This window comes from Ahaetulla prasina, chromosome 2 (genome assembly GCF_028640845.1).
Source record: "Ahaetulla prasina isolate Xishuangbanna chromosome 2, ASM2864084v1, whole genome shotgun sequence".
NCBI lineage: Eukaryota > Metazoa > Chordata > Lepidosauria > Squamata > Colubridae > Ahaetulla > Ahaetulla prasina.
Window position 1 is genome coordinate 59282357 of NC_080540.1, and position 15572 is coordinate 59297928.

Genomic DNA, 15572 nt, shown 5'->3' on the forward strand with positions numbered 1-15572 from the left:
CGAAGAGATGATTCCCTCAACGGTTCAAAGGGTGTCTTGGTCAGAGCGTTGAGAACTGCATTCAATCGCCAGGTTGGGAACCGATGAACTACTGGAGGGTTGACATTAGAAGCGCCCCGAAGAAACTGTTGAATGTGAGGCTCTTTTGAGAGAGGAATGAGTGAACCGCATCTCAATATCGAAGAAAGCGCCGCCACCTGTCTTTTGAGTGTGTTGGTTGCTAGCCCGGCATCGAGACCTCGCTGCAGAAAAGCCAGAATGTCTAGAACTGAGGCCTCAGATGCTACTATTCCCTGGGGCGTGCACCAGTCAACAAAGACACGCCAAGTGGCCTCATAAATCCTCTTGGTGGAATCCCTGCGTGAGGCCAGCATAGTTGGGATGGCTTGGCATGGAACCTTTGCTTTAGTCAAGATGCCCCGCTCAATCTCCACACGGCTAGACGTAGCCATTGTGGATCGGGATGTAAAACTGGTCCCTGGTGGAGAGAAACCTGGTCGTCTGGTATCCTCCACGGTTCTCGTATTGAAAGAGACATCAGATCTGCGAACCAGGGTCTCCTGGGCCAGAATGGGGCGACCAATATCAACTCCGCCTTCTCCGTGAGTAGCTTCCTTATCACCCTTGGGATCAGTGGAATTGGCGGAAAGGCATATAGAAGGCCCGGAGGCCACTTGCTGCGGAGAGCATCCACTGCCTCCGCCCCCCGAGAACGGAATCTCGAAAAGAAGCGAGGAACTTGATTGTTGGAGTGGGAGGCAAACAAGTCCACCAGTGGGAGTCCTAAGCGGTTTGTTAACTCCTGGAAGTTCTCTGGGGACAATGACCATTCCGACTGAACGATGGTCTGACGACTGAGGGAGTCTGCCGTGCAGTTGTCTGTTCCCGCAATATGTTCCGCTTTCAAAGAGCGCAAGTGGGATTCGGTCCAATGACCGAGGGAGAGCGCTTCCGTCATAAGCGAGCGAGAATGAGTGCCACCCCACCTGTTTATATGCGCCTTCGCCGTCACGTTGTCCGTGAGTACAAGGACATCCCTGCCCCGGATAAGATCCTTGAATGCCAGAAGAGCCAGACGTATGGCCCGTAACTCCAGAAAATTGATGCCGTAATGGCAGTCCGAAGGAGACCACTTGCCCTGGGCTAGGTGTTGATCGAGATGTGCTCCCCATCCTGAAAGACTGGCGTCGGTGGAGATGACCACTCTCGCTGGCTCCCTGAAGAATGAGCCTCTGGCTAGCGTCTCCGGATTCCACCAGGCTAAAGAGTCGGCCACTTCCCGTGGAATGGTCACCCGACGTCTTGATGAACTGCGTCGTTTCCTTTGATGTGGCAAGAGGAACCACTGAAGAGGCCGACTATGAAGGCGAGACCAAGGAACAATATCGTACGACGAAACCATTTTCCCTAGAAGCTTGGAAAGTTGATCTAATGGAACTGTATGTGACAACCTAGATATACAGGCTAACTCAGCCAAATTAGCCTGACGGTCTGTCGACAAATAAACCATCGATTCACGAGAATCAATTTGCCCCTAAATGTGTGATAATGGTAGAAGGAGCTAAGTGACTCTTATCCCAATTAATTGAGAACCCATGTGCTTGTAATATCTCTAAGGTTAAGGCTATATCCCTGTTTGCTGCCTCCTTTGAGGAAGACAAAATGAGAATATCATCTAGGTAAGCCTGAAGTCTAACTGAAACCCCTGATATGGGCTAATAGCACAGCCATGACTTTGGTAAAAACCCTGGGGTCAAGATAACCCAAAGGGTAGAGCCCTATACTGAAAATGAGCACCCTGAAAGCAAAACCTAAGGAATTTACGGTGATCTTTCCTAATAGGAATGTGTAGATAAGCTTCCGTCAAATCAATGGAAGCCATGTAATCCCCGTGCCGGATGCACTCTAAGATGGAACGTAAGGAGTGCATCTTGAAGCGGTGGTACGCAATGAATTTGTTCAGGGCTTTAAGGTCCAGAATGGCTCTCCATCCCCCCGACGGTTTACTGACTACGAAGAGTCTGGAATAGAACCCCTGTTTCTGTTGGTCAATGGGGACCCTCTGAATGGCCCGGATAGAAAGAAGGTGACTAACCGCCGACTCCACAATGGAAGAGCTGGAAGAGCGGTTAGAAACAGGGCAAGTCAAGAAAACCTTCGGGGGGGTGGAGATGAACTCTAAGGCCAGGCCCTCTTTGATAGTCTGTAGCACCCACTTATCTGAAGTAGAAACCTCCCATTGGGAATAAAAATAAGCTAGCCTGCCTCCAATGGGTAGATCCTCTAAGATATTATTTGAAGCGGTTAATGGTTTCCGTCCCCTCGAAAGGGTTTACGGGAAGAGAATTTGGATCCTGTTCTGACCTGATCGGATCTTTGTGAGCTCCCTCTGTATGGTGAAAATCTTTGCCGACGCGACCCAGATCCTCCGAATTCCTGGCCACGAAAGGAGGAAGAAGAAGAGGTAGCCGAGGGACGAAAATAAGGTTGTTGTCTCAGTTCGCCTCTGCGGGACAAGGACGGTAGCACCTTTTTCTTATCCTTAGTTTCCACTAGAATAGGGTCAAGAGTAGCTCCAAACAACTTCGAACCTGCGTAAGCGGAAGAAGCCAATCGCCACTTGTTTCTAGTATCTGCCTTCCAATGGCGCAACCATAAAAGCCTCCGGGATGTAACCGTCGACCCAATCGACTTAGCTGAGAACCTGGCTGCATTAAGTGTCGAGTCAGCTGAAAACTCCAAAGCTGCGATGACCTTGTTAAGATCCTGGTGAGCCCTGACGTCCGACGTTGGTAACCGGCCCTGAAGTTGTTTGAGCCACATTATGGATGCTCTATTGAAAAATGAAGACGCTATTGAAGACCTGATGGCCCAGGCTGATGCTTGATGGGACTTTACCAGGGATTGGTCAGCCCTTTTATCTTCGGGACGAAGAGCCTCATTCTCTGGACCCGTCACATGTGACACCGTTGTAAGAGCGACTACTGGAGCATCCACTGTGGGTACTTGAAGAATGTTCTCTAGATCAGGAGCACAGTTATAGAACTTTTTGTCTGTGGCGCTGGGAAGAGAACCCGAACTAGGATGAGCCCACTGTCGTTGTACCACATCCACAAACATTTTAGGTGCCGGAATGGCCTCTGCCACCACTGTGGGTTCCACAAAGAGATTAGTTGAAGTGATGGGTAAGGATTGCTGATCCGTAGAAGGAGCCTGAGAAGCCCCCAACCCCGTGGTTGCCAATGCCTTGAATAAAAGGGAACGGAACATGTGGTGTTTAAAAAGTCCCACAAATGATGGTTGATCAGGACCAAGGCCTTCGTCCTCCGACAAAGCCTCTCCAGCGTCCTCTTCTCCGGAAGAAGAGGCTTGGCCCTCCTCTTCCGAGGACTCCTCCCTCTGAGGTCTGAACATTGTTGAAGCAGAACATGCAGGTTCCATCTGCCTGTCTTTATGCTGGGGTCTAGAAGTAGATGCCATCTGGGATTCCCGATGCCGGGCTTGTGCCAACTCTTGGCGCACGGCCTGTTGAATCATCAACCCGAAGGACTCAGGAAGTTGAAATACTGGAAACGTTGGCAAGCCAGATTCCGGCAGAGGCCTAGCTGTTTCAGTCTCTATTGACCCAGTTACTGTTTGTCCTGTTATACCCCCTGAGGCCTCTTGAAGATCCATCTGCGACAGAGTACGGAATAATGGGGGGTTTCCCGTCTGAGCCCTATGCGGGGAAAATGATCTATCTGGAGACCAGGCCCCTGAATCCTGCATGGTTTGGATAATGCATTCTGGCTCTAAGGGAGGTGGGATTTTTCCCCCCCCTTGCTTTCTCCCGCTTCTAGGGGAAGGAGACCTGAGAGCCCTCTTGGAAGCTCTAGTAAAGGCCTTTTCTAGAGCCCTATGCCGCTTTTCTTCAGCCCTCTCCCCCTTTTTGGCCCTGGGTTTTGATGCTTTCTGCCCCTTGGGGGGGGAAACCTGAGGGTCTGCTGAAGGGCCCTCACCCAGGTCCCCTTGGGCCCGGGCTTCAGGGGATATATCCACCAACTCTGGTTGAGTAACAGTGGCGTCCTCCATTTTGAAAAATTCCCGCCAATTTTTGCTGCTCCGGCCTACTCCCAAGATGGCCACCGAGAAGCCTGCTCTGAGGGAGTTTGCAGGATCAGGGCCCCACTGGCTATTTAATGGTTGCAATGAGCCGGCAACGCTGCCCTGGGGAAGTTTGCAGGATCAAGGCCCCACTGGCTCTTTAATTATTGCAATGAGCCGGCAACGCTGCTCTGAGGGAGTTTGCAGGATCAGGGCTCCACTGGCTCTTGAATGGTTGCAATGAGCCGGCAACGCCACACCATCCCTTGTTTTAAAGTCTAGCCCCGCTTTCCAAACCAACCTTCCGTTTGCCTGCAGGGCGGGCTGCTCGCGTCGTGGCTTCTGGCGCGGCACAGAAATGGCTCCCCGCGGTGATCCGGCACCACTCACGCAGCTTCTTCAGGCGGGCCAGTAAACTCCCAGGCAGCGAAACTCCTGCCGGGAGAGAGCTTCAGGACTTGCCCGTGAGCCTCTCCGATAGCCGCCTTGACTCTTTGCAGCTGCGGTTTTAGCGCGTCGGGAACCTGCCCGTGAGCGCCTCACAGCTGACCGGCGGGCATGAAGCCGCCGGGCTTCCCAGCGGCTAGGGAGTCAGACGCTTCTCTCCCCAGTAACCAAAAAAATAAAATAAAAAATAAATAAATAACGTAAATTAAAAGAAATTAAAAGAAATCCACCTGAAGCAACAATTAAACCTCTAGCCCAATAACTAGAGATTTCTAACACACGACTGGTCCGAAGCAAAACCGAGTCGAAAAAGCTGAAAGGGAAGAGAAGGCGGGGACTATAAGCAACAAATTTTTCAAGACTCGGTCCAATCAGCAAACGAGGAGATTAACCCATTCCTGACGGCCGTTTTCCCCGACAGGGAGAATGAAGTGTACAGATGGAAGAAGACTCCTCACCTATTCGCCATAATGAAAAAGATGTTTTACATCTTATCCAAGTAACAGAGAGAAGGAATACAAGAATTATCCCCCTTCTCCTCAACTATAGATTTCAGAAGGATTTAATGATATCTTGTAATCTCGCAGGGTAAGGTGAGATTTCTAGAAACTTTTCATCATGGAAGAGTTATCAGTACTGGGTTCTTGTTTCTGCTTGACTCTATAATAGATCTGTCAAGAAAATGCACTAACTCCTAAACTGGAAAAGTTACATTTTTAACAAAAAAATATTCAACTATTTCTCATATACACTAATCATTTGTCTCCTTATAGTTTAAATCATCAGTCAGTTGATTATATATTTTTTTCAAATTCATTTGATGACAAATTGATTGCAAAACTACTGATTCATTACATCTCTCATATACAAGGAAAGATGAACCCTCAACTAATGTATTTAGCCAATGCAGTTGAGAAAGAAGTAGATACACTCAATTACCCCACTAACTAATATATCTCCACTATTCCCTTATAGGCTTCTCTGGAACTAATTTGCTGTTTTGTGGCTTTCCTCATTCTCTTGTATTTACAGCAGCCTTTCCTCAATCTGGCTCCTAGACAAGAAGGACTCTGGTTGGGTTTCTGCAATAAGGTTACAGAAGGCTATTCTGAAGAGATTTTCCACTGGACTTAATCCTAATCTTTCGACACCAAATCTTGCTGTGCTGTGTTCACAGACAACTAATCTACTAAGTAAACTGACTCTAAATCAGCTTCCTACATGCCAATTTAATATTCTACCTGTCTCACATTGATGGCTCATGTTCAACTTGTTGTTAATCGCCTCTGATTTAGTGCTTCATGAACCCCCAAACTTTATATATTCACTTGATATGTTTTTGTCCTGAAATAGAATATGTTGTACTTGTTCCTGTTGAAAGACATGTTGTTCTTTGTCTATCTGAGCTAGATTAGATTGCTCTCTTGTTCGGCCATTTATAGGTATTGGCCAGTTTTATGTTATTCACATATCTGATGAGTATTTCATCAATCCTATCATCCAGGTCACTAATAGAAATGTTGAATAATAATGGCCCCAAGAAAGATCCCTTATTACTGCTCTGCAGCTCAATGTTTCTGAATGTGGTCAGCCAGTCAGTTGATTGGAAAGAGATTGAATATGAGAATGCCACCTGTGTTTTCAAAAAGACGTGGATGTATTCTCCTTACTTTGTGACAAAACAGAAAGACAGTAAACAGGGTATCTAGAGACAATTATTTCCGAAAGAAATCCACATGACTATCTAATTAGAAGGTTGAGTTTAAACTTCTTCATGGAGGGCTCTTTCATATAGCACTGTCTCCACTCCCTAATTCCTTCAAAGCATTTTGAAGTCAGCCATGTGATGCTGCACTCTTAAGGACCTCCAAAGGCTGAAAATAGGCAGGGAACATCATGAGTCAATCAGCACTCTTCCCAGCTAAATAACAAGAGACTGAAAAAATCACATCATTTGATTAGAGCCTTCGCCTTTATTCCAAAATCCTTCTGCCCATTCCCCACAGAAGATGGAAAAATAAATTAGTGGCATTTCCTTCACAGTGTTTTAAATATGTGTGTGGGGTGTGTGTGTGTGTGTGTGTGTGTGAACACAGAGACAGAGAGAAAAAGGGAGACCTCATTTAAAAAAAAACTGAGTTACTAGTATTAGAGGGAAGTGTGAAGACACCATTCTTCCTCCATACAAATTGACTTTTGTGATTTTGCAGTCTGATGGTTTTCCAACAGCTGCATCCATGATTGTAAGTTGCAACACAGAGACTCCATGTGTGTTCAGGAGCACCAGGAGCAATAGTTGAGCGTAAACAGTAGAAAGCAGGGTAAGCCAAGAGTTTGAGGCAGAAAATCAAGGGCTGGGGTTTGGGTAATGATGGTGGAACCAATTAAAGAGCGTGAAGGTAGTTTCACTGACCAAGTATAGAGGAAGGAGTAGTAGAACCTGGGGGCAGAGTTAAAGGAGGGATCAGCATAGTAACCCTAAGTAGTCACAAGCAGACTAAGTCCCTCCTCCTCCCCCTCCCCATTGTTTTTACCCTTCTCTAACTCAAAGCTAATCATTAGTTGAGAAAATTTATGTGTATAGGCTTTTTAGCAATAAATCAATTTAATTGGACCTTCAACATGTGGACCAGTAGCGGGTTTTATTTACCTTTACTACCGTTTCGCTCGCCCATACACACTCACTTCACTCATGCGCTGGCCACTTCTGCGCATGTGCAGAGCCTATTTGATGACCTCCCGCTGCCATTACTACCAGTTCTTGCGAACCAGTGCGAAACAGGAGCAACCCACTACTGATGTGGACCTGGGTTTTTGCTCCTGACACCAAGTTTCCTTTAAAAATAGAGTAGAAAGGTATGCTAAGCAATATTTCCACAAACAGAAAAGTGGAGTACTCCAGCCCTATAGTGTTCCCAAACTGTAGACTGGAAAAAAGAATTCAAATTGTTTCACCATGAACTGGAAGAAAATAAGTCTAGCAGTACAGTAAATATAGAAACACTATAATTCTAAAAGGGGAGAAAAGGTTTTGGGGGTTTTTTTGTAACTGCTGTAAGGAACATCCAAAGTCACTTCTTTAACATTCTTTTTCCTTTTTTAAAAAAAACTGTACTGTGTCTAGAATATTTTCTTTTCCCACTTTTCTTCGATACGTTTATCTTTTCATTATATAGAAACCCATAATAAAAATTATATTTTAAAAAAAGATCAGTGTCCAGGGTAAATGGCCTGATTGTGCTAATGGCAGGTCTGCACAAAATGCCACACATGGAGAGCTTCAGACTTTCCCGGTCAGGATCCTGCTCTCTGTATTTGGGGATTTCAACACAAGCATCTCCTTGAGAAAGAAGAAAGGATCATCTCTGAGCAAGTCCTTTTTGATAGAGTTCTAATTTCACAAAATTACTTGGTGATATATATTGGCCAAGGAACATGGTGGCTCAGTGGCTAAGATGCTGAGCTTGTCAATCAAAAGGTCGGCAGTTCAGCGGTTCAAATCCCTAGTGCCGTGTAACAGAGTGAGCTCCCGTTACTTGTCCCAGCTTCTGCCAACCTAGCAGTTCCAAAGCATGTAAAAAATGCCAGTAGAAAAATAGGGACCACCTTTGGTGGGAAGGTAACAGTGTTCCATGTGCCTCTGGCATTTAGTCATGCCGGCCACATGACCACGGAGATATCTTCAGACAGCGCTGGCTCTTCGGCTTTGAAACGGAGATGAGCAATGCCCCCTAGAGTCAGGAACGACTAGCACGTATGTGCGAGGGGAATCTACCTTTACCTTTATATATTGGCCAATGAGGATACAGATGACAGTTTGGTCTGTTTGTAGCAGGACTTTTCTTACATTGCTATAAAGGTTTTGTGCAAAACTACAGTGTCTACCATATTTATTGTTTCTTTAAAAGAAAAAAGAACAGCAAAAATTATGGATCGGTCCAAGAAACAAATCACTTCCTTTAATGACAAATTTAATCAAGGCATGTTTTACAGCTAATGCAATTCCATGGAGAGAAGAGCTGGAGTAATCCCAAATTTTGAAATGCAGAAAACAAAACATTTTTTAAAAAAAAGGGGGGGGGAGAGGGCTTCTAACACCGGCATTCACACTTTCACAGCATTTTCACTAAACTGATGAAAGCAACCTCCCAACATAGTGATTCAGGAATGCCTGTACAAAAGGGCCAGATCCTGTGCTACACTGGCACAATGCTGCTTTTATTATTTGTCTACACTCCTTCCACCCCTGCAGACACCTCTGGCCTCTAAACTGGGGAAGAGCTGAATTTGTCCATTTGCATGCACATAACAAGAGAGAAAGGGATGAAACAATGGAAAAAATACTACAGCCTAAGAAAGCTGTTACTTAATCAAAGTCAAGGAAATAACTAGATCCCCATTACCTTTTCAGGCAGAGCCACTTATTCCATCACCAAGACTATTTGCTTGAGGATGAGGGCATGCACAAGGATATCCATTCCCCCCCCCCCTTTGACCACAATAGCAATAGAGACCTACTTTCCTCTAAGCTTTTAGAGAGTACAAACTGGGATATTTTCAGTCAAAAAGCATCTACTGTTTCTTTCTTTCTCTCTCTCTCTCTCTCTCTCTCTCTCTCTCTCCCTCTTTCTCTCCCTCCCTCCCTCCCTCCCTCCCTATCTCCATTTCTCCCTATCTCTAGCTGCAGAAAAGAAATTTCAAATGCTAAAGGGCCCAGATGGGGTGCTTCCCAAAAGCCAAGTAATGAAGGGAAAGAAAAAGGAGCTGTGGGACCCAACAGATGGTCCAGAAGGCAGAAATACTGTGCATATTTTTGTTCCAGGTCTTAAAGATACAATATCTGCTTGTCTGCTGAATGGATCTACCAGAAATCAATTGCTTTAAGGAAAATTAACGAAATCACACTATTAGCATTGTGGCTAAAATTATTGAGTTTGTCATGGAAAAGTCCTATTCCAGTGTTTTAAGGAGTCCTCTTCTAAAATGTGTATTGCTTTAATGTGAAGAATTCTGGGATGGTATTTTATTTATTATATTTTTCTCATATTTATTACTTTATAAAAGGCAGCAAACATACTTAATATTGTTTCCTCTTCCTATTTTTCCCACAACATCAAACCTGTGAGCTAGGTTGGGCTGAGAGAAAATGACTAACCCAAAGTGACCCAGCTGGCTTTCAGGCCTAAGGTACGACTAAAACTCACAGTCAACTTACTACAATATATATTAGAGAAGTCTTGGAAATCTTGAGAGCTCCAAAAAGGCCAACCTAGACTTAGTCATATCTAAAATATTTTTTTTACAATAAGCCCCTGGGTCTCTCCTGCTTCAATCCCCTTAAATACTGGAGTCTGAAATAGTGAAGAACAATAAAATAATCCATCTCAAATTAAAGATAGATCGGAAGAGGCATATAAAGAAACAGGGAGGAAGGAAGAAGGGAAATGAAAAAAGAAACAGGATGAGGAAGGGCAGGGCAGGGGCGAGGCTACAGCTGCCACAGGTGCTGGCTGGCAGGCTATCTTCTGAGGAGCAACTGTTTCAGAGATGTCTATCGAAGGCATCAAGGCTTCCTGGGACAAAGAGACTCTCTGTTTGCATCTGGCACCCTGGACAAATGTAAGAGGGCAGGATAACATGAAGAGAGGAGCCTCCTATCCATGGAGGACGCAAGCTCTGAAAGAGGGCCCCTGATTATAGCACAAGGGCATGAGCTCAGAATCTTCTTTAAATCCATCATCTACAGAAGGCTTGTCTTTCTTTCCATTTGGGCTTCTCTTATTACACAAACTCTACACATACTTAGGCAAGAAGCAGCATTGTCCGTAGCTGGCAAGAGAAGCAATGATGGGGGTTCTCTGATTGGAGATGTACTACAGAGGCACCCATGCATTTGTAAATACAACAGTTTTCCCTGTACATCTGTGTTTTTGCAAGACAAATGAGCCATGGCATGGCTGGGCTGTTGAAAGACCTCATTCAGGGATAAGGTACAGCAGCTTAATGCTGAGGAAAGAGGATTTCCTTCCATATTATGATATGGGATAATCAGGGGTGAAATTCAGCCGGTTCTATCTAGCTCGGGCGAACCGGCAGCTGCAGGAGGGTCCACCCACCGGCATGGACGTCATGACGTCACTTTTTTGCAATGATTTTAAGCCTTTGCACATGCACAGACAACGGCATGCGCACATTTGTAACCCGGTAGGGAAGGTAAGAGAATTGCACCCCTGGGGATAATGTATTTCTGAAATACATTTTTAATCTAGCCCACGCCCTGGATCTGAACTTTAGTCAGTCCTAACTGAAACTTAAGACATCTCTTTCTAAACAAGCCTTCCTTCTCATTCCCGCCCTTCCCTAAGATGGTCACTCATTTGAGCTTATTAATCACTGTCCTCGTTTTACTATGAATAAACAATCCGTAATTCCATCATCCATAGATTTGAATCGATGCACAGCGCACAGATACATTTGTGTCAAAACTCAGCAGACTAATCTAGATCTAGAACAAAAGTTGAATTCAATATTATTGAGAACATTTTCATAATTATGAAAATCAAAGATTGGTTCAAACTAAACCATTTTGTTCCCAAGTAAGCAAAGGAAGGAAAACAGGTGTTCCATGTCACAACTAAAAGAAACCTCCTTCCTCTCTCACAACCATGCAGGAAAACCAAGCCTAAGTTTTTTTTCAATATATTTAATGCGGGCCATTACCCTTCACCCAACTTTTTTATTCTGCATAGTAATATTTTCAAGGGAGGGTAGATGAGCTTCCCCTTTTCCAATTTGCACAAATAAACAATTCTGCACTGTAAAAACCTAAGCGGGGTTGATATTCCCCCAGACCCCTGAAATTCCTAAATATTTCTCCATTCTAATATTCCAGGCTTCAGGGTCAGCAGTCTAATAAGTGGCTGCCAAGGGAAAGTCTGAGCTAATTGTTCAGCACCCAAGGGAAGCATGATTTAACCAAACCCCACCCACTCCTCATGCTCTTAAAATTCCTTCTCAAAGGATGTATCTATTCCGCCTTCCTTTTTAGGATCAGAGAAGCGAAAATCAGAAGATATGAAAGGAATTTTTCCCCCCTAGCCAATATTGCCAGGCTTAGCCTCCTTGCCAAGAAGACAAAGGGAAGTGTTGGCACAAGCTTTCTTGCTTTTAAGCAAAAGGATTAACAACTCTGCCAGGAGACAGAAACAGTGTTAATGTCCCACATCACATCCCCAGCTACTGCTTGTCGCCAAACTTCCATCAATTCTCTTGGACTGCGGAGAATTCACTCATTATTCCTTTCTCTCTTTTGCTCACTCTCCCTGCAGAGTGAGTATCTCTGCTCAAAGGAAGTGGCCTCTGACTGTAATAAGTCTTTTAAATTAAGTCCCTTTTAATGTATTTAAATGTTCAAACATTATAATAGCCCACTAACTAGCACAGATATTGGATTTTAAAAGCAACAAGGAATCAATGCAACCAATGAACCCTTATTCCAGCAAGTCACACAGGATCCTGTCTGCAATAGTTTGCAGCTATTATGATCCCCAGGAGCTGAGCTCAGGTCAAGAGAGTCTTGTCTTTATTTGTTAAGTCTCCTGAAACAATGGCTTTGGTCTCTCCCAACGATGTGGCTGTGACCCTAGCAGTGCCACAGCTGCTTCATGGGGCCTACTTTTCTCTAGGTGCCTGGCTGTTCATTCCTATCAGTTCTGCATCTCTGGGGTGGATTAGGAAGGGTGAATTTTCGTTTGGAAGTAAGTACTTGTCTACTAGAAGGAGGATATGAAGGTCCAGAGTTCCCTGGGTGGATCAGGTAATTGCTGAGAGGCTATTTTTCCCATCCAGTAGGCTCAGTCAGACAGCTGTTACAGAAAACAGCTGCACTCTCAATGTCCCCCTTGAGTTCCACTCACACCACTACTTCAAGGTTGAAGCAAAAGATACTACGCATTCTACAAACTAATATAAATTCATATTCAGAAGGCCAATCCTGCTAAGATGTGATGGTAAGAGCAATTCACTCCCTATTTCCACACTAACGGCATATGCGACAGAGCTTTCTTTCTGATATCTTTTCTTTAACGAATTGTTTAGATTTTATTTTAGTATTGCAAACAGTTTGCAAAGTCTTTAAACACACACACACACATGTCCCTTACCAATCAACTAATCAGGGCATTTCAGCAGAGGCTGCCATTGCCCTTTTGCTATACATTTGCTTCATCAGCCCTTCAAGGAAGTCAATCAAATTGGCAAGGATGAAAGAGAAAGGGAAAATGTAGGAACTATATAAGGGTATGTGGAAACTATTGCACTCGGGGGAAATTTGCCAGACAAAAAACAATCATCAGCAATCACAAGGGATACATAACTGAATGCACAGCACATTGTCTCAATAGTTTCATCAATCCTCCTCCCACACTTCCTCTACAGAGTTGAACATGTACAACCCTTGCAGAGAATTATTTAAAATTTGCAATTTGAAACTCAAGTGGAAAAGCAAATGGTAGAAACAAGACACCTGCCACTTCAGACCAAGCATTGATCAGAAAGAGATGACAATCTGCTGCGGTTTCTCCCATCTTCGTGGCACCAGACAAAACTACTTGCAATGTAACATTTCTTTCAGTCTCCTTTGTTCAGAGGCTACCTGACATTATGATACTTTTTATCATAATGAAAAGAGAGGAAAAATGAAGAACAGATGCTCAAGGCTCAGAAGGAAAAAAAATAGCCTAATTTTGAAAGTAAAGCATGGCCTAACCATTTGAATAAAACAGTAAGAAATTGAAGTTAGTACCGGTAACTGGGAATTTATATTTTATTTTTTCCTCATCATTCAACATCCCTACGTACCAAAAAATCAAAGCTATTAAGGTACATAACTCAGAAAGCCTTGTTTTCATGAGCGGCTGGGAGATTTGATCTGCATAACACAATGTTTTCTTTGTATAAATAATCCACCATAGCATCACAAACCATGTATGTGGATTCATAGTCATACCTGAGCCATACCTCATAACTCCAAACATGTGCCTGCTTTCCTAGCCAGCTGTAGAAAATTTAACTCATGAAGCAGCTGTGAGATCCTCTGAGTAACATCATTCCAGGCAATAAATTCTGACAGAGCAGAGCAAAATCACTGCAGGTAGCAAATGATAGGAGGCCTGGGAGAGCAGGTGTCTTGCACTACCCCTCCCCACCACCACTTCATAGCTGATTTGAGTTAGGCCTTTTGTGTAAAATGGCAAACTCTGGTTATTCCAACTCTGGAGCTGTCTTTAAGGAACGGTTTCTAATTATGACACTTGTCTGAAAGCTAAATCCTGATTGATGTTCCTCTCAAGCCTGATATTCCCCTTACACCAGTAAGTTGCCTGATAACAAAACAGAATAACATAGTTGGAAGGAACCTTGTAGGTCATCTAGTCCAGCCCCAATAGAATTGAGGGAGATTTCTATCCCCATTTTAAGTACAGAGTTGTGAACAAGAAGTTTGGTTGCAAAAAAATAAATAAATGAAGAAGCAGCAACTTTACTTGTAGAACACGACACCTAGCTTTCCACAATACTACAGTACTACGTCCTTGAGGCATCACACCTTTTCTAGTGTTGTCAGTGGTGGGATTCAAGTAATTTAACAACCAATTCTCTGCCCTAATGATTTCTTCCAACAACCAGTTTGCCAAACTGCTCACAAAGTTAACAACCGGTTCTCCCAAAGTCGTGCGAACTGGCTGAATCCCACCACTGAGTGTTGTGCAGCTATGGCTTGAAGTAAAAAGCTTCAAGATCCACTCTTTTTGAACCCCACTCACAAACAAAACATTCATTCTCTACTTACAATAGATCTACAATGTGTTGAGCCCATCTCCTAAAATAACCCTCAGCTTGGCCTTGGGCCAGCCCCAGCCTTCCACATCCACTAAATGGGAAATCAGCATCTTGCTTGCTCTCAATCTGCAGCAGTAAGAAATAGATACCCATTTCCTGCCCTGAAAATCACAGCGTACAGACTGATAACTCCAAGGAGTGAAAGAGACAGAGCTAATTCAGTGTACAGAATGTTCCATTGCTGTGGGCATTGTGTCATAGAAAGGGAAAGCCTTCTCTGTTGGCTGAGGAACAAGATGGCATAACATCCAGTTATTTCCCGGGTAATGTGTGACAGGAAGGTGACCTTGTGCAAATAAATGCCTCTGTTTTTATTTTAATAAAATGGGAACATCCTGATGCTCCTTGGCATCATGAAATGGTGAGGGGGAAAAACAATTTTCCCTTTACTGTACTTGTGATGTCTGGATGTTAGTGATGATAGAAAATATACCTAAAAGGAGGGAGAATTCCAGAAACAATGAATAATGACTAATTCAATGATAAGAGGTGGTATACAGCAGCCTACAAAACAGCACAGCCACATTCACATGCATTTTCACACAGCACTATATCAAACTTTTGACAACAGAGTCAGGCTCCTTCTTGTGTCTAAAAGCTGTAGCTGCTCTTTTCCTTCTTAATTTCATTCCCTACATTACACTATGCACCTCATACATTCCTTTCTTTGGACATAAAACTAAAAATAAATAAAAGTGTCAATACATGTTTGTGAATGTGTATCACACAGGAAGACAAAACAAGGAAGTCAGGACTAGCTGTCAAATGTGCACGTGGCAGAACCCATGATCTTTTGCTGTTGCAATGCAGAAATATTTGTTGCCTGCAGAAATGTTGATTCCCAGAAATGGTCACGTGCATTTACTATAGGCATAACTTTGTGCAGGAATCCTGCTCTTTCCAATGACTAATTCAGCCCGTCTTCACAGTCCAGGGTATACGTTGAGCTGCTCTATGCCTTTCCCTCTGCATTCATATTCACGATGAATTACGATGGCTTCCACACTAGAATATACTTGTAATCTTTGAAAATTAGAAGCTTAACTGAGGGAGGGAAGAAAAAAGATCAAAGGCAAGAACCAGCTCAAACTTCATCACATTCCTTAATTCAGAACTCAAACCAGCATGTCTCAGCCTTTTAAAAG

General features: G+C 43.9%; 1 protein-coding gene across 7 annotated transcripts in view; it reads right to left on the reverse strand.

The window, feature by feature from the left end:
* The window catches only part of PLXNA1 (plexin A1), a 405135-nt gene that overhangs the window by 300493 nt on the left and 89070 nt on the right, over positions 1–15572 (reverse strand). The window lies entirely within an intron of this gene.